Consider the following 25,586-nt stretch of genomic DNA (forward strand, 5'->3'; position numbering starts at 1 on the left):
GCAATTTCCCCAGCAGAATTTCAAATGCTATAGCAGGTTATAGACAGAATATATTTCTGGAAATTGAGGCCATTCTATCTTGCTTCAAAATATGTCATATAGATAGTTGTAATTTTGCTTTTAAACTTACTCTACTGTCTTTTCCTGTCCTGATACGGTCCATGTAAGCCCATTACATCTTAGCCAAATTGCTGCATAGTCTCTTCACACCACCTCCCTTCACAATGACAGCACCCTATATTTATACAGAACTTTACAGTTTACAGAACACTTTCACACCTACTGTCTCATTTGATCTTTGCACACACACAAACAACAACTACAAGAGAAAAGTGTTAATACTTAATAAGCTCCCCAAAATGTTTGAAGCTTTAAAGTTAAAGCAAAATTTCTTCAGTGAAACAGCTCTTTCTTTGAGGAGTCCCTTTTGCTCTAGCATAATTATCCCCAATTTAATACTCAGTACTTAAGACAACAATCTGAAAGCTTTTAGGGCTAATTTTACAACTTTTTAATATCTTGATCCAAAATTTAAATTGGATAAGTTCTATAGCTACCTGTACCTTCTATGGCACCTGATATTTATATAATACTTCACAGTTTACAGAACATTTTCATATCTACCATCTCATTTGAATTTGCACACACGTAAAGGTCAAGACACAAGGTCAAAATTATGGCTTATTTATTCATCTTTGTATCTCTTGGGACTAAAACAGTGCCTGGTGCCTATGAGATATTGAACAAATGTTTGTTTAATTAAATGTGAAGGAAGAGGAGGAAGAACAAGATGAAGGAAAGGGACAAAATGATATGCCTCAAAAGCAAGGAGAGATCAGTGTCCATGGAGATACAGAAGATTATTTTTATTCCTCCCTGTGCAAAGACTTCACTAAATTACATTAATATTCAATTCTCACACATACACTTTGTGTTGAGCACTAAATTACAGGTTTTGCAAAGAGAGGACTTATTAAATATTGGAATTAGAAGATGTTCTCTTTACTATTTTTAAAATTGGCATATGTTTAAGAACCTAAAACTTTCAGTCAAATTGGGAATGAAAATAACCCTTGCATGAGATCAGCCTAGGCTTCCCAAGTAAAACTCTTTCTCTCATTATTGCTGCTTTAAAATGAAAAAGTTTCAGTGCCTCTACAAATGACTCTTTCTAAAAGGTGATGTGGAAATCTTAAATCTTTTATGACAATCAGTAGCAATCCTGCACTTAAAACAGTAAAAAAAGGTGAAGAATAATGCTTCTAATAATATTTGATTGGCTTAAATTTGCAGCAAGTTTGCAGATCATTTCTAAATATACCTGCTACAAGTATTTCACACTGAAAATAACATAAGTAGTCATCTCTTTTATTGGAATCAGACTGAGCGAAAATAAATATGATGGATCAAATTCAACCACAAACCCAAGCCAACTCCGTAGAAAGCTGAAAAGGAAAAATAAAATCAATTACACAAAATGAATGAATCATTTATTTAACCAGAGACATTTTACGTCAATAATAAAAGAAATGTGGTCTTCTTAAATCATGATGGAGGAGAGCTGAGAGAATAAATCTCTTCACTCCCCAAATCCCTTTGAAAAAGACAAACGGGGAAATAAAGGTAAACACAAAAGAGCACTGGAAATTTGGGACAATTATGAATTCCATGGAAGATATAAAGCAGATGACAATAGACTGATGTCAAAATCTAACTGAGTTATGATTATCTCAACCAGAGAAGACCCTAAGATAAAGGCATTCTTTGAAGAAGAATTGGATCATAGGCAGTCAAGAGAAAAATTACAGTGCGTAAGAACATAGAGACAGTAGCTGACTTTTGCTTCCTGAAAAAAAAAAACACAAAAACAGACATGTTTAAATTTTGTAATTTAAAAATACTTTTCAATAGACAGTTTATTACTATTCTTTTACAAAGATAAAAGTTTCTTTGAAAGTTTTAAGATATGATCATGGCAATTCCTCAAAATGATCTAGTCCACAGGGTTGATGAAATTAATTCTATAAAATTAAGGACAAAGTATTGACCAACAATAAACATCAAAAGTATTACTTTATATATATTTTTTTCCTTAAAAATGAAACTCATACAACATTCTTGAAGCAAAGCCATACAAACTTGTAGAAGTCACCCTATCTTCATGAGGCTCACGTTTGAGAGATTTTAAGTGAAGGCTTGAAAGAGGAGGTGGCCACCGAGTGTTTCTTTGTGTGCTCTGTCCTAAACTCATCCACTACGTATTGTGAAAGCCAAACTATTGCCACACTGTCATTCCCACTTGTTGCTTTAAGAAATCAGCTAGTCTCCAACAGCATCCTATTTTCTTCCACATTAAAGCCATTAGGCTTCTTGTCCATGCAGCTAATATTTCTTTGGCTATAAATAATTTTATCCCCCACAAAGCTATTCCAGGAAAAAGACATCCCTTCAGAGCAGCCAGGATTAGACATTTTATTCCTTTTATCTCATCAAAGGTCAAATTAATTTCACCTGGGATGTGTACACTTTTTAAAATATTTCTGCTGGTGTGAAAAAAAATCCTTGATCTACTGGAGACAAGTGGCCTTAGCTAGCCAAGAGTAGGACTGCATCTAGCGAGGCATCCATGCAACTTCTTCTCTTGGCAAGATGAGAGAGAGAGAATATGAATGAGAGAGCATTCCTAACTGCTATAAAGAAACCATGGAACTTCTAACTAAGCTGTAGTGGCAGAACCTAAAAGAAATTAGGATGGAATGATGACGTACAAATAGCACTTTCAGACCACTCATCAGAAGGTCTCCACGAGTGCATATGACGAGGAACTTAGGGTGTCCTCCGAGAACTACAGGGAGCTAGATTTGTTACCAACACGAACAGTTGCTGACACAATAAAGAGGACAGGGAATAAAATTTTTCTCCTAGAACTTCTGTAGGTGAAAAATGAAAGACAAGATTTACTAGTTTCTTGAATCGATGGAAAACCTGTGAACACAAGTTTTAAAATGTTCACTTCACTACAGGACTTCACAGAAATATTGATTCTGATGCCCCAACTTAAGTTTTCCACTCAAGGCAAGCACAGGTGTTTTCTCTCCCTTAATTAGGCCATCTCTGCTGGCTTTAGATCAGTTTTTCCAAAAATCAGTTAATTAAATAATCACAACATTTACCAAAAGTATCAACTCTTGTAAGGAATATGTTGACGAATTTTAAAATTAGAGTTAATGACTATACATTCTTTTTATGAATCTGTCATGACTATATCAACCTTAATTTTATATATATTTATATCAATTAAAATATAAAATTTCAGCACTTCATATATGACGGAATTATTTTGGCTTTTTTTTAGTTCTTTCACATTCTTTACAATTTCATTTTTTATACTTTCAGGCTTTAAGTAAGTGCACCATTATTTTACCAAGTGGCATATCAACCATAATTTTGTAATTACTACCAAAATCATTAAAACCTTATATTAATGTATTTGCTTTGGAACATTTATAGGTAAACTTATGTTTATGGTCATTGTGAAACAGATTTTGGGTAGTAATCTTACTCTAAATTTTGGTTGCTAAATATGAATTACAAATTTATGAATATTAAATATGTTCATAAGATAGCTAAGTCATCCTATGACCTTTTAAAAAATTACCTTTCAATCAAATAATTCTTTAAAATATTGCTAGAAAAACAAAAAAATAAGCTAAAATTTATAGAACTATTAAAAACTATTAATGTAGTCCTACAATATGAATTGCTATAAAATTTATAAATTTATAAACAATTAAATAACAAGCTAAATTGTTGTTGCTTGAGAATTAAAAAGATCTTTTAAAAGACATAAAATAAAAAATGACTTTAAAAAGAATTTAAAAGAGATTACTATAAGCTAAACAATTCCCATATGAAACATTTGTTAGATTCATCAAAAATAAATAAAACAATATATTTATAAATGCATTCATAAAAAATTAATCAACTCAGCAATTGAATAGTCACTGAATATGTTCAGAAAGAAATGGTAATTTTGATAAATTCTGCAAATCAGTCATCCAGTGGATAGATTTTGGGGGAAGTGATGAGCTTTTAAACTTTCTTTCTGGTTTACCAAAGAATGACCTACCATTGCATTTTAACGATTGAAATTTTTTCATCAAACACCTTTGATTTGGCTGACATCTGAAAATTCTGCACTTGCAAGATGAGCATGAAAAGGTATGTACTATGTCTAGAGACGTGGTTAGCAATTTACTTAGTTGCTTATAGGTGATGTATAAGCATCATGGCTGAGTCAAAAAGAAAAGCTACTCATAGTCTGTCTAACAAACGTGTGGAATGCAGACCAATTTTCTTCAAGAATGAGCTTTTCATTAAAACACAAACAAACAAATTGTGAAAACCTAGAACTCTTTAACATATAGCATTAATAATGACTTAATTGTAAATTATACTTCTATACTGGAAGGATCATGTTGTCAAGCAAATAATGGCTTCCTAAGTTTAAAATTCCTAATTTATAGAATGATTTTGTTAAAGTAGTGTATAATTATAGATGGATTTTTCTTAGATTTTGGAGAATCATCAGGTGCACTTGAACAGGAGTTAGCAAACTAAAACCTTTGGGTTAAATTCAGCCCACCACTTGTTTTTGTAAAGCTTTACTCTAACACAGCTACACTCACTCATTTACATATTACCCTTGGCTCCTTTGATGCTACAACTTCCGGTTGCATAGCTGTGATGGAGATCTTACAGTTCAGAAAACCTGAAACATCTAAAGCCATTCTGATGAGTGTGAGGTGCTATCTCACTGTAGTTTTGATTTGCATTTCCCTAATAATCAACCACGTTGAACATCTTTTCATGTGCCTGTTGGCCATCTGTATATCTTCTTTGGAAAAACGTCTGTTCACAACCTCTGCCCATTTTTTGATCGGGTTGTTCATTTTTGGTTGTTGAGTTGTATGAGTTCTTTATGTATTTTGGAAATTACTCCCTTGTCGGATGTATGATTTGCAAATATTTTCTCCCAGTTGATGGGTTGTCTTTTTGTTTTGGTGATGGTTTCCTTTGCTATGCAGAAGCTTTTTAGTCTGATGTAGTCCCATTTGTTTATTTTTTCTTTGTTTGCCTTGCCTGATTAGACAGGGTATTCGAAAAGATACTGCTAAGACCGATATCAAAGAGTGCACTGCATATATTTTCTTCTAACACTCGTCAGAATGAGTATAATTAACAAGGCAAGAAATAACAAGTGTTGGACAGAATATGGAGAAAAGGGAACCCTCATACACTGCTGGTGCGAATGCAAACTGGTGCAGCAATTATGGAAAACAGTATGGAGATTTCTCAAAAAATTAAAAATGGAACTACCATATGATCCCACTATCCCACTACTGGGTATTTATCCAAAGAACATGAAATCAACAATTCAGAGAGATTTATGCATCCCTATGTTGACTGCAGCATTATTCCCAATAGCCAAGTCTTGGAAGCAGCCCAAGTGCCCAACAACAGACAAATGGATAAAAAAGATGTGGTGTATATATACAATGAAATACTACTCAGCCTTAAAAAAAGACAAAATCAGGAGCCAGCCCCGTGGCCTAGTGGTTAAGTTCGTGCACTCCACTTCAGCAGCCCAGGGTATCGCTGGTTCAGATCCTGGGCATGGACCTAGCATGCTGAGGTGGTGTCCCACACAGCACAACTAGGAGGACCTACAACTACAATATATAATTATGTACTGGGGGACTTTGGGGAGAAGTTGCCCTTTGCAAGAGACATTTACATTTGTCAGGGAGATCTCCATCTGTAAAGGTGTCTCCCTCTCTGTACCAGGAAGAAGTGGGAATAACCGCATCTCTAGAAACTCTTATCAATGCAGAAGGCAAGGATTTAAATCTGCATAATAACCTTACTCTTACTATGCCTTTTCTGATAATCTCCCATAACTGACTCCACCAACTCCAAGATCCTCCTTTGTCTTTAGCTGAAAATGGTATTTAAGCTGGCAGCTTTGGCCATTCTGGGAGTTATTCAGTTTTGCTCTCCCATGTACACATGTTATTAAACTTAGTTTGATTTTTCTCCTGTTATTCTGTCTTATGTCAATTTAAATCTTAGACTAGACGGAAGGACTGAGAGGATAGAGAAATTGTCTTCCTCCCCTACATGAGCAAAGTGGGTGATAAATTGAGGTGATATAACTCAAGATAACAACATGGTATAGCAATCTTTACTTAACCAATCATGTTTTTTTCTGCTGTTTTAGCATAAGGCTTTATTGTTCTTTTATTGCTATTATACAGTTATATTTATAGATGGATAGATAATAGAAAGATGGATAGATGGATTTCTGCTATTATGTATGGAAATTTGTTACCATAAATCACATACTTTGGAAAATCTGTGCTAATTTTAGTTAGGAGTTTTTCAGGTTACTCCCCGCAGATCAGAAGTTCGCTAAAATTGGCCCATAATCCCAATTTATTTGGGGAAAAATACAAAACAAAGAAGAATAATACTTCATGACACATTAAACTAATATCAGATTCAAATTTCAATGTCCATAAATAGTTTTAGTCAAACATGGTCATGCCCATTTGTTCCCATATTATCTATGGCTGCTTTCATGCTATAACAGCAGAGTTGATTGGAAGACCATAAGGCCAATAAAACCTAAAATATTTACTGTCCGCCATGTTACAAAAAAAATTTGACAACCCCTGCTTAAGATGATACAGAAATTTGGAATAAGCAGAAAAGATTACAAAATGTCTCCAATGAAATACCAGGCGTTGTCCCCCTCCTGCTCACCGCCTGCCATGGAAAAAGCCAGTTTCACCTCTTCTTGTAAATTCATTTTAACATTTCTTGGCTCCATATAAATTTGAAATTCGTTGACTTCTCCTTTGAACCTTGTAACGTCTGTATAGTTTCTTTTTAAATAATAGGTTAAATAAGACCTTCAACTTATGGTTATTTTGTATCTGTATGAGAGTTATCGTTATTTTCCTTTTTTAAAATTTATCCTCTAACAGAATAAAAAGAACACATCAAAGAATATGTATTATCCTCCCTGCGCCACCTCTTACATCATGTGAGGGTAGAGCACACAAAAGTGATCCATTTGTGCTCTGCCCTTTCGATATATGAATAAAAGACAAGGCCCAGGAAAGTGCCCTTAAGCAACACAATAATTTGTGAAATGCCAGGTGTTTATACAAGGTTTTCTTTTGGACAGACTTTTGAAAATGAAACAAAAGCCATATTCAAGTGTAAAGGACATTCATTTCAAGCCAGTAAGGGCAAATTGCAAAACTTTTTTTTCTTTTTTTAAGAGGAGCCCTCTATATAAAATAAAACTGTAGGAGAATGCACCCCAGTGCACTGTGTCAATGCAGCAATGTCTTCTAGACAATCTGGGAAGGTGACTCAGGAGAACAGTTACCTGCCCCAGCAAGTCTTAATGCTGATTATAATGTAGATCTTCCAGAAGCATTTGACTTCTAGAATTGTTACTTACTGTTTTTTTAAAATATACTTAGAAAGACTTTTTATTATTTTCTCACGAAGTCTCTATTTTCCATGAGACACTAATCTTGCCAACAGGAGTTTGTCTAATTACTATGAGGGTAACATCTATAACTGACAAAATATTATATTTTTGAAGCAGAAAAGATGAACGTGTGTGAGCGGGTGTATGGACATTGGGTGCAGGGGTTCAACACTGGCTCAGAATGCAAATCGTGAAAAACTTCAAAGAACGTCTTGAACAATGGTTATACTTTTGGAATAAATGCAGAGAGTAAATATAAGATAATTACTTGGACAGAATCACCGCTGGTTGGAATGCATGAGTTCTAATAAGTTTGAATCAATGTTTTTCATAAGATTTAAATCTCCTTTAAAGAGAAAATGGGCAAATAAATCATAGAAGCACAGCTATGCTCACTACCTAAAGGATCAGCTACACAGTGATGATCCTCTCTTAAAGTGTCTTCTTAGCAGTACTTTCTGCCCAAATTAAGATCATGTGAGAGATATGATACACGTGAAAATAAAGCCCCACTTAAAATCACATTCTTTTTTATAGGAGCAAAATATTTGCAAATCTTGTATCTGGTAAAGGACTAGTATCCAGACTATAACTCTTATAACTCAATAAGCAATAATAATAATCCAATTTAAAATATGGCAAAAGACTTAAATAGACATTTCACCAAAGAAGACATCATACAGCTATTAAGTATATGAAAAGGTATTCAGTATCATTGATCATTAGGAAAATGCACATTAAAACCACACTGAAATACGACTACGTACCCCTTGAATGGCTATAATCAAAACAGAGACAATAACGAGGTTTGGCAAGGATGTGGAGAAACCGGAACCCTCATATATGACTGGTAGAAATGTAAAGTGTTATAATCACTCTAAAACTGGTTTGGCAGTATTTTAAGAAGTTGAACATAAACTTTCAATGACCCAACAATTCCACTCTTATGAATCTACCCAAGAGAAATGAAAACACATGTCTACAAAAGACTTGTACGTGAAAGTTCATAGCAGTATTACTCATAGCCAAAAACTAGAAACAATCCCAATGACCGTCAACTGGTGAATGGATAAACAAACCATAGTGTATGCATGCAATGGACTACTATTCAGCAATATAAAGGAACAAAATACTGACACATACTACACCATGGATGAACCTCAAAAACATTAGGTTAAATGAAAGGAGCCAGATGCAAAAGCCTACATATTGTATGGTTCCATTTGTATGAAATGTCCGGAAAAGGCAAATTTTAGAGACAAAAAGCAAATCAGTTGTTGCTTGGGGGTGGCAAGAGGGATCAACTATCAACATGCTGGTAGGATTCTGTGGGTGATAGAAGTGCTCTAAAACTCAATTGTGGTGATGGTGGTACAACTCTATACATTATCTAAAAATCACTGAACTCTACACTTCTAAAAAAATTTCATGGTTTATAAATTAGACTTCAATAGAACTGTAAAAAGTCTATTAAAATTTTAAATTCCACAGATATTTTATGGTACAAGTTTGAATAACTTTTACATTAAATCCTCCAAAATTAAACCATATATGGCAAAGTTCCACCCATTTTGGTTGAATATTTTGACCGTAAGGCAGATGCTCATCCAGACCTTGGGGACTTGCACTAAAAAAGAATTCTATAGCATTGTCCATCTCTAGATTTGCATTTCTCCCATTTGTCCTGCAATACTCTAGTGTCTCCATATATATCTTCAAAATGCATTCCTTAGCCAAATGTGTTTGAGGAGCACTGCACACTACATTTACCTCTCAGAGAGTCACAGTGCATCCTGGCATAATAAAGGTCCTGAGAAGTCCTGCATCAACAACAACAACACAGTTTGACTTTATTTAACACCATTTTTTAAATGAAATATCATTACTGTCCAGAATGTTATAGAAAATGACATGTCCTTGTATTCTTCAACCAATTTTATTAAATATTAAAATTTTCCATTTTTGCCTTAGATTATATTGAATAAAAATATTACATATGCAGATGAAGTTCTTCTGTATCCAAATTCCATCTCTTCTTTCTACAGCTGTATTCACTATCCTAAAATAGGGTTTATCATTCCCATGCCTATTATTGTACTATTACTACATGGATACATATTTATAAATAATATATGGTATTTTCCACATATTTATAAACTCTATATAAGCAATGACATACTTGCCTTTTTTCCCCTCAAAACTGTAGCTCTGTCAAGGAGTATGCTCAAGTTCAAGTTTACCATAACGTGCCACATTGCTCTTCCAGAGTGGCTGTTTCAATTCATACGAATAAAGGCGTGTTTAAAACTAGTTTCTCCAAGTTCTTGCCAGTACATGTTTTGTTAGATTTTCAAAAAAATATATACCAGCCAGAGAGATAGGAAATGTTTCAATTTGCATTTCCTTGGTTACGTGTGAGGTTGTGCATCTCTCCCTTTTTCTTTCCTCTGTCGACTCACCATAAGGGCTTCCCCTCTCTGATCTGTCTTTGCCTATTTCTTTTTTAGATTAATAGGAGTTCTTGCAAAATTCTGCACGCAATCTTCGGTCAGCCGTATGTGTGACAAATATGTACTTCCAGTCTGCACTTTGCATTGCAACTATGTTTGTGGTAGGTTTTGTTGTGGTCGTTGTTAAATGATGTTTAAATTGTAAGTTAATTGCATTTGTCAATCTTTTTTAATAGTTTGTGCTTTTTTGTGTGTTTTTTAAACGCTCCCCTCCTCTGATCATAAAGAGATTCTTCTATATTTCAGTTTTGAAGTTATTTATTTATTTATCTAATTCTTTAGTCCACTTAGAATTTAATAGTTAGTTCACCCTTTCCCAACTCATTTGTAATGTGAACTCTGCCCTATTAGGTTTTTAGAAATATCTAGTCTGTTTCTTGGCCCCGTATTCTGTTCTGCTGGTCATCTTTCCGTCCCTGAACATCATCTTGTTAATTACTCACTGTAATTCAATAAATAATAGATCCTGCCGTCTGGTAGAGCAGGTCTCCACACCTTCTTGGTATTCTTCCACATCATCTTCAGCGTGTTTTTTGTTCTAATGATATTTACATTCTCCAGGGCTTCCTACATAGACAACTGTATCATTTACAATCTTTTCTAATTTGTATATCTCATTTCTTTTTTTGATTATATTACATTGACTAGAACTTCAGTACAATATTAAATAGAAGAGGTAATAGCAGGATTCTTGATTGGCTCCATATTTTAATGAGAATACTTCTAAAACTTCACTACTAAATAGATTAACTGTGAGTTTTAGATAAATATCTTTAATCAGGTTAAGAAATTTCTACTGCTATTTTGCTATGGTATTTCCTAATGAAGAAGCATTCGTTGAAAACTATAAACTTTTTTCCTGCGTAAGATCATGCATCAATGTATCATTTATCCTTTGCTGAGTAACAAGATGCCCCAAAACTTAGTGGCTTAAAACAAGAATGATTTATTTTTCCTCCCAGTTCTGTGTGCAGCTGAGCAGTGCTGCAGCTCTCCCAAGGGCTCACTCAGGAGGCTGCATGCCGCGGGCAGACCTAAGGCTCTGCCGGGACTACTGCGGCCTCTTTCTCCATTTGTCCTTTCATTCTGCAGGAGATTAGCCCACACGTCTTCACATTTCACATGATGCTATCAGGGCTCCAAGCAACAAGAAAGGGACAGACCTGATGCACGAGCACTTTTGTAAGCGGCTTCTTTATCATATTTGTTAATGTCCCATTGACCAAAGCAAGTCACATGACCAAGTCCAGATTTAAGTGTGGGGAAACAGATTCCACCTTTAGATGGGAAGAGCAGCAAAGAATGTTTGCCATTCTTACAATCTAAAGTCTCCTTTATTAATGTATATATTACATTAACGTTTTTTTTCTGATGTGGAACCATGGTTTTCCTATCACACAGTTATCCAGGTATTTGGCCATTTTCTAAACAAAAGTCACACACGAGACACTGTATTCACTTTGTTGGTATTATACATGTCTTTGTTCTTTCAGAAGGAATCGGTCCCTAATTTTCCTTTCTTTTACCAGCCTTGTCCAGTTTTGTACCAAGACTTCTAGGTTAAGGAACTCTTGCTCATTCTCTTTTTGCTGAAACAGTTTGTCCGGATAAGTGATTATATGTTCCTTAAATATGGGTGCTCATAAACTTTCTGTTGTCTGTGCAAGACAGGAGGCAATGAGTGAAGAGCATGAACATCTTTAGGTTAATGCTTTTTCTTTTTTTTTTTTGGCAAAGAAGATTGGCCCTGAGCTAACATCTGTGCCAATCTCCCTCTATTTTATGCTGGTACCACAGCATGGCTTGATGAGCAGTGCTAGTTCTGGGCCCGAGATCCAAACCTATGAACCTCGGGCTGCCAATGCAGAGCCTATGAACTTACTCACTATGCCACTGGGCCAGCCCCAGGTTAATCTATTTTTTACCGGCTATTCGTTTGTTCAACTTTTCCATCCATTGAGTCCATTTGGGGAATTTTTCATTTTATAGATATTCATCCACTTCATATAAGTTTCTACATTGGCTTAAAGATGCCTATGGAAATCACAGAGATTTTTTAAATATCTATGTGTCCCTTTTTATTCCAAGTTCATTTCTTTGTGTCTTTTCTCTTTTTCTAGATCAATCTTGACAGAATTTATATATCATTAATTTCTTCAAAAAACCAAACTTTTGGTTTAACCGATCATATCTTCTTTGACTTATATTGAAAATTTCTGATCTACCTTTACTCCTCCAGCTTTGTTTAATTTTAGTCTAATTTTCTTTTTCTAACTTCTGGAGTTGAATGATATACAAAACAAAGCAGGAAAATGGCAAGAAATAGATCTGAGAGTCAACAGAGCAAAGAGCAGCCCACGACCCTCCCAGGATCAGTCTTCCTCTTGATAACGTCTGTCTTTTAAAGATCATTTGCTGAATCTTTATTGAGGGTAAACACTCTCTCAGCATGTATTTTTAGTATGACTAAAAATGTCTTTCACAAAAGTAAACTTCAACAAATAAAGATAAACCACGTTATTGGAAAGAAATACAGCATCATGAAGATGCTAATCTTTCCTAAGTTTATATTTGTTAGGATAATATTCGCACTACCCCAGAAATTGGATATCATTATATTACCATGTTATATTCATGTCTCTATTCAACTAAAAGGATTTATGTTTTATTCCATTTCCCCTATCCAATATTCTTTTTCTGTGATCACTCTATGAAATTATACATGGCAATCACTTATCAGCAGAAGTATTAAATGGAATATATATTTTAGACTTGGTGCAACCATCTTAAAATAAGTTCTCATAAATATTTTACAAAGAGCACATTCTTGTAGTCTGTCGAATAGTCTTTTTGGGGGAGGGATTTAGAAAGTAAACAAAAAAATTTAAAAAATAAACAAACATCTTGGTACTCACTTGTTTTATAACTATAGTGGATGAGATTTTAAAGCCACATAGATTTTAAATGTTTAAAGTGCAGTTGAGAAGACATATGAACCTACCCAAGATGAAACTACTTTTGCAAGGGCCAAACTTAATGAAACTGGTAATTGCTTATTCTTGTAATAATCCTGGAAACTGCTAGTTTCAAAAAGTGCAATATTCCTAAGGCCAAAGCTAATCTTCCTTTTTGACACCCTCCTGCTTATTCAGGGGTGAATATGAAACAACTCAATAGTGGCTTTCTAATTGTTTCAATAAGAAGCATGAATATGAGTACTTTGAAATATATACTTCAAAATATCCTTAGCCCGGATTGGAAAAAGCTATCTCGTCCCTGTGGATGAACATAGGTCCCACCAGATCACCTTTACAAAGTTCAGAAAGTAGGCAGAGGGTAGAAATAGTTAATTTTACCATGTTAGATTCTAGTGTATCCTAATGTATGTTCTCCAAATTTTTCAGTAGAAAAGATTGATTCGTTGCATAGTGATGATTTTGACTTTTAAATGTTTTGAGGGTTCAATATTAAGGAGTTGATACAAATTTATGAAAATTTCGTGGTGCAAAGCTTTTCTATTTTGCCTAGGTACTCTCAGTCTGGCCATGTTTAAAAGCATCAAGTCTTATATCAGAAACCCAGCTCTCCTCCTGTGTTTTATTAAATACTTTTAAGAGGATGTCCATCTCTAGAAGTCTCTCTTCTTCCTACCCCTCAACTCTAATGCAAAACTACCATGAATGCCATTTACATCATCTCCATCATCCTGGTCTTCTCTACATTGATTAGACTACAGAGTCCAATGTGTGATGGATGCAGACTTCTCCTCTAGCTAGACTTTTAGTGTCTTTCAATACCTGTTTCCCACGTGGCTTTGCTTAATAACAATACGCTATTAGTGTATTTCTGTGAGATTAATAAAGAGAATGGTTTTATTGTTGCTGCTACTGTTATTTGGTTCTGTTAAATTCACTGCAAATGATGAATTTATTAAAAGATATTTATTTTTAAGTCTTTCTTATGAAATTTGCTCATGAAATACCCATTAAATCTTCCAAAGTCCCTGAGATGGAACAGAACGTTTCCACTTTTAAATAAAATGTATGCCAAAGTAGATGTCTTGATTGTCTCTAACTTGGAGAGCAATAGCTGCAGAAAAAATAAGCAATGAAGCTGAGTTCAAAAGGTGTCGCTATACTGGATAATTGAAGCAGATTACTGTAAATTACTGATTAAATGAAGTATATTACTGTAAATTCTTCTTCCGAATTCCATTAATCAGTAACGCTATAGAATATAAAGTATCACGATAACCGATAGTCTTAATGTTAACACTAAGGCCCATGATATTAAAGTATCTTCTGAAAGACTAATAAAGATTAAATTATTAATCAGCAGAGTTTTAGGGTTAAGTGAAATATTTGTCCCTGTTAGTCAAAACTAGATCATTCTTATCTGGTATCTAACACCACAGATGAGTACATTTGGCGAAACTGCAGAGGAACAAATAATAAACATTTCCTCACTACAAATAAAACCAGAACAACAACGTCTACGAGTAAATTCTCTACAAAAACTCAAAGTTTTGGGCAAAGAATCTCTCAGCCAAGTGAAAACTATTTCTTACATTAACAACATATTCTTTTTCAACAATGTCTCTGACATTCATCCACATCATCCTAGGTCAAATCTCCTTCTCTGAGTCACGTCCCTCGATACCATTAACGCAATTCCTACCTGGTTTCTTTGCCTCTAGTATCTCATGTCTTCTAATCCATCGAAACTCCCTTGCTAGAGGGAGCTTCTTAAAGTAAGGCTCTGACTTTACCAGCTCAATATTTTGCAATAGCTCCCTATTGTCTATTTATGAAGGTCCAATCACATCACCTAGCTTCTAACACCTGAACCATTATGTCCGAATGACCATTCTAGCCTTCCTAGAACTTGCCACCCTACTATTTACCTTCAAGAATGCCCTGCTCCAGTAAAATCTGCTAAAGAACCACACTCTCCCTTCCTACCTAACAGATTCTACTCAGAATACGAGTCCCAGTCTAAATGTTCCCTTTTCTAGTCTCCTTAAGAAATAGCTTCCCCTCAGTGATCAATTTATAGTCCTTGTTGCCAGCTCTCGGATGACCTTTCCATTCTACACTGTGTTCTAGCGCGTCAATCTTACTTCTCGCTATAGTGTAAGTGTCTTGAGATAGGAAAGAGTCATCCTCCTATTTCAGCCACCCCCTCAACAATATGTATCACAGTGATTTGCATAAGTAGTTGTTGAACTGATGTTTGAGTCACTGAGTCAGCGCCTAAAGATTAGGAGATTGACAGAGCACCCACTTTTTATTCCTTGTTCTCAATTATTTTTTAAATGGACCAAACAGTTAAAATGACCAAGTATTTCCGTTCGCCAAAGATACGGCAATGAAAAATTCTAAGTACAAAATACAACCCAAACCAGTGAATTTATTTATTTCCAAGAGGCCTCAATCCTAGATCTTAACAATCAAATGCCGAATTTCCTGGAAAAGGCCACCCCATTACTCTATTTACTTTCCTGCACTATTCAGTGTTACTAGAAGGCATAAATTAATTTTGATAAATGGCCAAAGAATTGAGTAGGTAATATGCTAAGCAAATGTTCCACTGACTTTCATATTAAGAAGGAAGAAAAAAGCCAAGCAAAGCACTCTTTACTGATACATAATGACATGTTCAAATTCAGTAGCTCTAAGTGTGGCAAAAACCAAATTAACTATGTCAGAAGATGGATGACTTCCCATTAATTGTATTTTAAAATAATGTTAAGATTATATTAATTATGAACGTTTTTCATTTTAATTGTCTATAAACAGAAGCGCTTAAGTCAATTTTATGTACTTCAAAGAATTTTTAAGCAGGCTGCTCACTAACACATGAATAATTAGGACATTCTTTACTTTTAAAAATGACTTTCTTCTGTATGTCCTTACTCTCTCTCTTGCTCTCTCACTTGCTCTCTGTCTTTGTATGTGTATGCAAATAATACACACGTATTTAAATATACATGCACATAAATACTCAAGTATTTAATAAACAGGTATATGAAAGATGATAAATATTATACTTCGAGATATTTGCCTATAACTAATAAACGGAAGCACAGAATGAGCTTGGCTGTCTACCAAGTATTATGAATTAAAAGATAGAAAACAACAGAAGATAATTCTCACCCTATACTAACCAGAACGTGTCACAGATGCAACCTTGTACAGTCAATCTTCATTATTTGTGGATTCTTTATTTGTGAATTTGCCTACTCACTAAAATTATTTGTAACCACGAAATCAATACTTGTGGTGCTTTCACGGCCATTCACAGACATGCGTAGAGCACTGAAAAATTTCAGCCACCTGACGTGTTCCCACTTAAGGTTGAACAAGGCGACTCTCTGCCTTCTTGTTTCAGCTCTCATACTGTGAACAAGTGTCCTTTTCATGGTCTGTGTAGTACCATGTTTTTCACATTTTTATGCTTTATATTGGTGATTTCGCTGTTTTAAAAATGGCCACCAAGGGCCGGCTCCGTGGCTGAGTGGTTAAGTTGGTGTGCTCTGCTTCAGCGGCCCAGGGTTTCACTGGTTTGGATCTTGGGAATGGACCTAGCACTGCTCATCAAACCATGCTGGGGCGGTGTTCCACATAGCAGAACTAGAAGGACCTACAACTACAATATACAGCTATGTACTGAGGGGCTGTGGGGAGAAGAAGGAGGAAAAAAAAAAATTGACAACAGATGTTAGCTCAGGGTCAATCTTTTAAAAAAAAAATGTCCACGAAGCGTAGTACTGAAGAGCTATCTAGCTGAAGTGCTATCTAGTGTTCATAAGCCTGAGAAGGCTGCGATGTGACTTGTGGAGAAAATATGTGTGTTACATAAGCTTCGTTCAGTGCTGTTGATCATGAGTTCAATGTTAATGAATCAACAATACATATTACATAAGGTGTCTTTAAACAGAAACACATGTAAAACAAAATTATATATTGATCAGCTGACAAAAATGTTGTGAGCTTAGGCTCACTGGAACCTAACTGTGTATTTCCCCTGGGAGCAATGGTTCGATATTTGCTAATTCAGTGTTCATGGCAACTTTACAGAACATAACTACCGCAAATAATGAGGACCAACTGTACATCACGCACATACACACACTGACACTCACACACACAGAATGGAGTAATCTGAAAAAAGTTATGAAATTAAATAATCTAAAGACAGATAATGTTAAAGAAAAACTACTTTTCTTTAACCGTATAACACTTTCTGCTCAAAATCACTATGTTCCAGTCAAACTACATATATAAAAAAAATTTCAATCAAAGGAAGGATATTTTTCTATTAACTTCCCTAATAAATTTTAAGATAGAAAACAGTCCTAAAAGAATCTTAGGAAAGAAAGTAATCATTTGGTCACCACATTAAAAGCATGCTAAATGCTCTCAGAACCACAATCTCAGCATTTTCAGATCTTTCCAGCACTTTCCAGCTCTGCGATGTTCTTAAACTAGAGAAGTCTCTGTTGTATGAGAATATTATCATCCCATGCTTGCAAGACTCCATGTTTAGTTGGATATTTCCAGTATAGTAAGTACTCAATATAGACAATAGCCTCTAGCCTAAACAACCCTTTGAATTTATGTTCTAAAGTTTGGTTAAAATAAATGAGATTGCTTTCATCCATAATTTATGTAAAACTTTCTCTGTTAATCAACGAGAGAATAGAGAAAATGTGGTCCTTAAAATGTATCATAAGTTAAATCATTTATCAAAATTAAATCATTCAATTAAGTCATTAGATGTATCATAATTAAATCTTCAAAGTATTACAAGATAACTTTGTCATTATTAACATTACAGTGTCATGCTAGAAACAGTATAAAACAATTAACATCATCTTCAGAAAATAGTTATGTTTTAAAGTTATTAGTAGCCATAGTTTACTGTAGTTCCTTATGGCTATCTATCTCTCAGTGCACACTATGTGTCTTTATGTACAGGACACATATTCATAAGCAGGAGTCACCATTTCTGCAGACATGGTATAAAGTGATGGTTGAGAACAGAGAGTTTGTGGTCAGACAAGGTAGTGTTCAAATTCTGGCCCCATATTCACCAAGTCACTTAACTTCTTTAAACCTAATTTCCTCCTTAGTAAAAATCCTGATTCCAACATTTCTGAAAACTCTGAAAACGATAAGTTTTTTCAAAGTTTAGCACAAACTCTCTTATCTGCAAACCTCATTTGAACTAATGTGAGGCTCTTTATATTCGTCTTGTGTCTCAGATTGTGTGAATAACAGTATGTCTTGCTGCAGAAATATTAACATGTTTGATTACAGGGTGCCACCCCAGATTCCAATGAGTGTTAGGTAATATCTAGCATATGCATCACATTATCTTAACTAATGTTTGAAAAATTCTTATTTCCGAAACACATCTAGCCCCAAGTGTTTTGGATATGCTGTTGCGGAGTAGTAGTACTCAAACTGAAATTGCCGGGAGGAGTAAATGACTATATACATAAAGCACGTATATGTCTTTTATGTATACATGTGACTACATAATATCTGACCACTTCTCTCTTGCTCATATTGTCTTTGGCCCAACAAAAGGAGGAAAAAGAAGAAAACATGGAAATTCATAGTTTCATTAAATTATCTCAAGTTGGCCTTCAACCCACCCCTATCTTGGGGAGTTCCCTGCTTGCCAGGTCTGGGCAGCTCCTTTTCCTTTCCCTGTCCTCCTGCCTGCTCCATCATGCCTGTTTGACTTCTTTTCTCAAATACAACCTATCTTTTCCTTCAAGTCTTAGTGTTCCCTCAGGCATCAAGATCCTTTCCAACCCTATCAGTGCAAACCCAGGCCTCCCACATCCGTAATGGTAGAATAATCCAAAGTCCTACTCCTCCCCAAGACACACTCACGCGCATACACACACATGATCCGAAGGGACCCACCAAGCACATTCTTTTCCATCCAGCTCTATAAGGGATGATAAAATATGTGAAGAGATGCTTCTCTTCATGTGCATCTATGCTTTCTCCCAATACAGCCAGAGTGGTAATACCACTCTATTTCTTAAAACCTCATACCTGCTTGCTATTTCAATTGGAACATAATCCATGGCCTATATGGCCCTACGTGATCTGGCCTCTTCTTATCACTCAGAACTTGTTTCATATCACACTCCTCCTGCCTCTCCACCCCTCAACCCTGGCGTCTACAACCTTGTCACGTCTCCCTTAGACGTTCTCTCCCCTTTGCTAGTATTTCCATCGCTGATTTGTTCTCATTAGGTATAAACTTAAAGGTCACTTGTAAAGAGCCTTTCATCCTATCTAAAGAAATAACTTCCTTTCCCTTCAATTATACTTCTTCTCCTTTTTTCTCTTATATTTTCTTAACGTCTTGTATCTCTCTCTAAACTCATTTTACTCGTGTGTTAAAGATTTCCTCCTACCCCTAGCATCAGAGTATAAGCTTTGGTAAGGAAGGAGCTTTTTCTGAATTATTCACAGCTACATCCCTAGTACCTAGAACAGTGTCTGGAATATTGTAAGGCCTCAATAAACGTGTATTGAGTGAATAATTGCTCTGACTCAGCAACAAGTTAACAAATATCTGAATTTATAAAAATAAAAACATCATTCTAAAAAAGTTTATCATGTCTCATCATGACAAGATAAGTTATCCATATTACGAACACAATGACATATAGTGAAGTGCTAGGTGGCCTGGGGAAAAAGGGAGAGATTCTTGTGAGCTAAAGTAGTCAAGGAAAGTATTCTTGAAGCATAGTGCTCTGTTCACATTCATATGCCTGCCTCCAAAGGAAGGCACTGGAACGTTGCTGGATGAACTTCTGTAAGCTTGTAGGAAGAAAAGTCACTCTATGGCCCGGATGTGACTATCCACAAAGACAACAACAGATTGATCCAAATAAACAGATATTTAACTTAACATCAATTTTTTATTAGTTTTGGATATTGGCACCTTAACCCAAATCCCAAAACACTGATGAGTCAGGCATTTTTAGCTTGCCAGGATTAAAATTAAAAAGTGATTCTTCTTTCCCTGCCTTGTGTCCACCTTCAGGGAGTGATACTAAAAGTCATTTCTACTTCCGAAGAGCAAAAAGAAGAAAAGATTCTAAGCTAAGAGAACAGAGGTGCCCAATGGATCATGCAGAACATTCACTGTAATAATCAAGGATGTTAGTATCTAATTGAAAAAGAAAATTGTAGAATGTTCTTGCAGGACACTCTCTACCAAGGTAGATGCTGCCTATCATGGGGAATCTGGAAGACTCAGAATCATATTTCAAACCTTGCAGGTTTTCTGTTTTTTATTGAATCCTCATTATGTTTTCATTTTTCTACTTTTGCCTAGCCTCAATTTTATAACGTCGACAAAAAGGTCATTTCAAAGAAAATACTGAAAAGTTAGCGTTAGTGTCCAAGCAAATCTCTTAACTTCCAAGATGTTTATTATTTTAAAGGTCAATTCCCATGGAATAAAAGTCCATGTAGAAAAGACGTTTTAGAGTCACAAAGTCAAATATTCTTTCCAATTTCACATATTGCCTATAGAATGGACATGACGATGGGTAAGAAGCATGGGGTCCAACCAGCTGTGTGACTCTGGACAAGTCATGTTGCCTTTTGAAGGCTCATTTCCCTCATCTTCAAATAAGGAGCAGATATAAGTTAATTTTTCAGGTCTCTTTCAGGGCTTTACTAAAAAAGTTCTTCTGAATCTATTTGAGAATTAAGCTAATGTGAAATATTAAAGGACAAGAGGTGAACAAATATTTCACCCCAAACTCAGCAGCACACATTTTCTGAGGTAATTCTAATAATAGGAAACATGTCCAGAGAAAGTACTGACATCATAATGTGAATTTTTATCATTTTAGGTAGCATTATTTTTAAACAAGCTAATGTAACTAAATTGATCCTAAACTCCCACACAGCTGCTAGAAATTTATCAGTTGAGGAAAATGTCTAATGTGAAGTCTGAATACAGCATGGGAACTTGTACTTGAATTCAAATGTAAATATAAATAGCTCACAGATTTTTTTCCCCCTCTGAAATGTCATAGAGAGTATTAGGAGAACCAGTTTACATTCAGCCTTTCCATTTAATTGGATAAATATGTGATCAACAGAAGAATCAAGATAACAAACCAAATTTCATTTTAACAGTGATTAAAAAGGTGATAGTACAGGATTTCCAGAAGAAATAAACTAGAAAGTATTCAAGAATTAGGCTTCATGTTCTCGTGGAGTTTAGAGAAAATATTGCCATAAAATATCATCTCAACTATTTAAAGTCACATAAAGCACAACATATTCATTGCCATTTGATGGATCAACATGAAATAAAAGAATGAGTACAGAAAAAAGTGTGACTAATGAAATAACAAAACAGTTATTGTGTATGTTTCAAATCACCCACTTCTTCGAATACATATGTTTTTGGTTAAATATGAATAAGGTATTCTAGAGTACTATATTTAGACCAAGCTAATCCATTATCAAAAGTTTGGACTCAGTATTTGTCACAGTGCGATAATGTTCTTTAAAACTCATCGCACTTCATCTAGGTTGACGAGGCCAGATTCACCCTTAAAAAAAGAAAAGAAAAAAGATGTTCAACATCACTAATTATTAGGGAAATGCAAATAAACGCTACAATGAGATATCACCTCACACTCATCAGAATGGCTATTAATAAAAAGACAAACAATATCAAGGGTTGGAGAGAATGTGGAGAAAAGGGGACCCTCATCCACTGCTGGTGGGAATGCAGACTGGTGCAGCCACTATGGAAAACAGTATGGAGCTTCCTCAAACGTTAAAAATAGAAATACCATATGATCCAGCTATCCCACTTACAGTGGAATACTACTCAGCTATAAAAAAGACAAAATTGTGCCATTTAGGACAACATGGATGGACCTTAAGGGTATTATCCTAAGTGAAATAAGTCAGAGAAAGACAAATGCTATATGATTTCACTCATATGTGGAAGAAAAACAAACACATAGATAAGGAGAACAGATTGATGGTTGCCAGAAGGGAAGACGGTAGGGGGAGGGTGAAACAGGTAAAGAGGCGCATATGTATGGTGACAGATGGAAACTAGACTATTGGTGGTGGACATGATGCAGTCTATACAGAACCTGAAATATAATAATGTACACCTGAAATGTACACAATCTTATAAACCAATATGACCTCAATAAAATAATATTAAAAAAAAGAAAAGATATGCATATTTGACTAATTGGTCAAAGACTACATAATAGAACATAAAATGGTGTCTAATTCAAAGAGATACATTCGCTCATTTCTTTCTTTCTTTTGCAATACTTTTCACTGATAGAAACAAAACAATTATAGATAGACTAAAAAATCCCGTTTCTTAAAGAAAACAGGTACAAACTGTCTCCTATACAGAAACCAAAATAATTCAAGTTTTCTACATTTGTTCATATTAACAATCTCCACCCTGTTGTTGGAAATAACGCTCATACCAATCTCCTAGGCTAGACATCACCTCCTGGAGGATAGCGAATATTTTTTTATTAATTACATTCTAAAGCATGTAATAGATGGCAGGCTAATTGAGTAAGAAACATACTTTAAGACATAATGGGAAAATAAACTCACTAAAACATGAAAATTCAGTTTAAATTTAGTTCTTAAGACTAACAACATTTCAAAAAATCCATAGTCCTTAAAAATCTGAAGGAGGTCCAAATTAGAGCTTTTAAAGTAAATCCTTGACTATTGAGTAGGTTGCTTAACCTCACCCAAAATACTTTTCCATTTCCCTGAAGGTAGAGGGAATACTGAGGTTTACAAACTTACCAAAAGAACTGTGTGACCTTAATTTTTAATGCTTGTAGAATCCTTTGGAGGCATTTTTTTTTTTTTTTTTTTTTGGTGAGGAAGATTGGCACTGAGCTAATATCTGTTGCCAATCTTCCTCATTTTATGTGGGATGCTACCACAGTATGGCTTGACAAGTGATGCTGGGTCCATGCCCAATGTCCTGAATCCACAAACCACGGGCCATGAAAGCTGGGCACGTGAACTTAACCACTAAACCACCAGGCAGGCCCCCTTTTAGAGGTACTTTGAATGTTATTTTTGAAGAAACCACCTCATTTGTGTTTTAAAATGTTATTCTGTCCAAAGATATCTGAAAATATAGAGAAAAAGTAAAAATCTTTAAAAATACAGTGCTTTCTAAGACCTAGAGCTTAGGTCAGATGTAAAGATGTCAAAACACCACTGAACTATCATCTCACCCAGAGCTTGAGGTATATCCAGACAAGCCCTAAGGTGACAAGGTCCTTTGGCGGCATCCCTAGGTGGGCTTTTTGGGAGAAAGCATCCTAACACCTTGTTACAAAGCCATTCTTGGAATCAGATTTGCCTTAAAACCAATTCTTTCTGTAAAACTCCTTGGATGGTTCTCCAGCAAATAGTGCTATATGAGTTTTAATGTACTCAGAGTTGTATTGCTAAAATCTTTGACAATTGGTAAGCAGTGAGAGAAAGGAGGCAAATCCTCCATATCCTCGTCTTTTTGTTTGTTTGTTTGAGGAAGATTGACCCTGACCTAACGTCCGTGCCCGTGTTCCTCTCCTTTACGTGTAGGATGCCTGCCACTGCATGGCCTGACAAGTGGTGCATATGTCTGCGCCTGGGATCTGAACTGGCGAACTCGAGGCCGCTGAAGTAGAGTGTGCAAACTCAACCAGTGTACCACCAAGCCGGCCTTCATATACTGGTCTTTTTAACTTATCAAAATATTTTGACTGATTATAGTTAACAATACTGTATAGCATACTTGAAATTTGCTAAGAGAGTAGATCTTAAGTGTTTTCACTGAAAAGAAAAAAAAAGGAAAATAGTAACGATGCGAGGTGCTGGATAAGTTAATTAGCCTAATTGTGGTGATTATTTCACAATGTATACATATATCCAATTATTAAGTTGTACACCTTAAATACATACAATTTTTATCTGTTAAATATACTTCAATAAAGCTGGAAACAAATTTCGAAGGGTGAGAAAAATGAAATAAAATATAGTACCCACACTGCAAAACAACAAACGAAAAACATCACTAAACTAAGGGAAGAAACTCATTTCCTGTAAACGTGGAGCCTAGCGGGGAGCTGCAGGAAGAGTAAGGAGGAAACACTACCCTCCAAGAGTATCTGCCTCTATTATTTTTAATCACTTTATCTAGCCACAAAAGACCAAGGAGGCAGAATGAGATGATTTGGGAGTGGTGGCAGAGATATTGAGGGGAGGAGTCACTGTAGTGTCACTATGGTTATGGGAGGGAAGAAGGAACGTGAGTATAGCATGCAGGTGCCAGGTACTAGGACAGATCGAAGATCAATAAAGCCACCTGTGGGAACTTTTGGGTGCCAAACCTGATAAACACAGTTGCCAAGAATTTGTGTTCGGGTAAGTCCTGGGGGAGCAAAGAGAATTCTTTTCCTTGAGGATGAACATGAATACACAGAATATGCAATGCCCAAGAGGATCATAGTCTTAGACATAATGCCTCTGTTCTTAGGTGAATTTATTTAAATATTTGTCTAAAAGTTTTATCGTTTTCTCACAAATCACAAGCTGTGAATAGCTTATATTAATGACTCCGTGTGTTCTTCTGTCGTAATATTTAAGTCCACATATAGTTACTGCCTCTCTCCCTTGCTCTACCTTCTCTAAATCCCTTACCTCTATGCAACATTTACAAATTGAGCAAAGGACTAAAAAATGAGAAGCTAAGTATGCTGTAGACACAGTATATCTACCTCACAATATTAATGAAAAAGAAAAAGAAAGCAGTTTAATTGATGGAAGTATTTCCTGCTTTCTACACTAGGGGAAGTCCAAGCTCTCATACATTGTCTGGCACATAGTAGGTACGCAATAAATATTGATAGAGCAAAAGAACTGGGCAAAACCTGGGAACAGTCTAGACATCCACTACTCAAGGCACCACCATTCACACTCATGGTCTATTGCTCAAGGGGAAATAGCTTCAAGAACCCACCTCACAGACTCAAGCCATGGCTTTCCACCCCAGCTGCACATAAGGAACACACCACGGCATTTGTTTCTTCTTAATCAGATGCCTGGGTCCCTCCTAAAAGATTTTGATTCAGCATTTCTGAGACAGAGCCTGGTGATCTGCAGTTTTTAGCTGCTCACAAGGCAACTCTGTTTTGCAGCCAGGGTTGAGAACCACCTAGAAGGAAATGAATCTCCATATGTAGATTTGTTGATATATAACTATATATCTGTTATCTTTACTCCTTCAGTTAATTTAACTCAGACAACACTTCTTCTCCTCTTCAATATAAAACAATACATCTAAGGAGGCAAGTAACTAAGTAAATAGCAGGGGGTGGAATTAGAGGAATTAAGAAATAAATAAACAGAAAACTTATTCAATCAAGAAGGTTTGCAGGAGGCGGTGCACCGGGCTGCTTC

The 25,586-nt window shown here is 35.5% G+C and overlaps 1 protein-coding gene across 2 annotated transcripts in view; it reads right to left on the reverse strand.

Moving 5' to 3' along the window:
* Positions 1-25,586, reverse strand: part of KCNH8 (potassium voltage-gated channel subfamily H member 8) — a 337,559-nt gene that overhangs the window by 288,008 nt on the left and 23,965 nt on the right. The window lies entirely within an intron of this gene.

Source organism: Equus przewalskii, chromosome 15 (assembly GCF_037783145.1).
Source record: "Equus przewalskii isolate Varuska chromosome 15, EquPr2, whole genome shotgun sequence".
In the NCBI taxonomy this organism is placed as follows: Eukaryota; Metazoa; Chordata; class Mammalia; order Perissodactyla; family Equidae; genus Equus; species Equus przewalskii.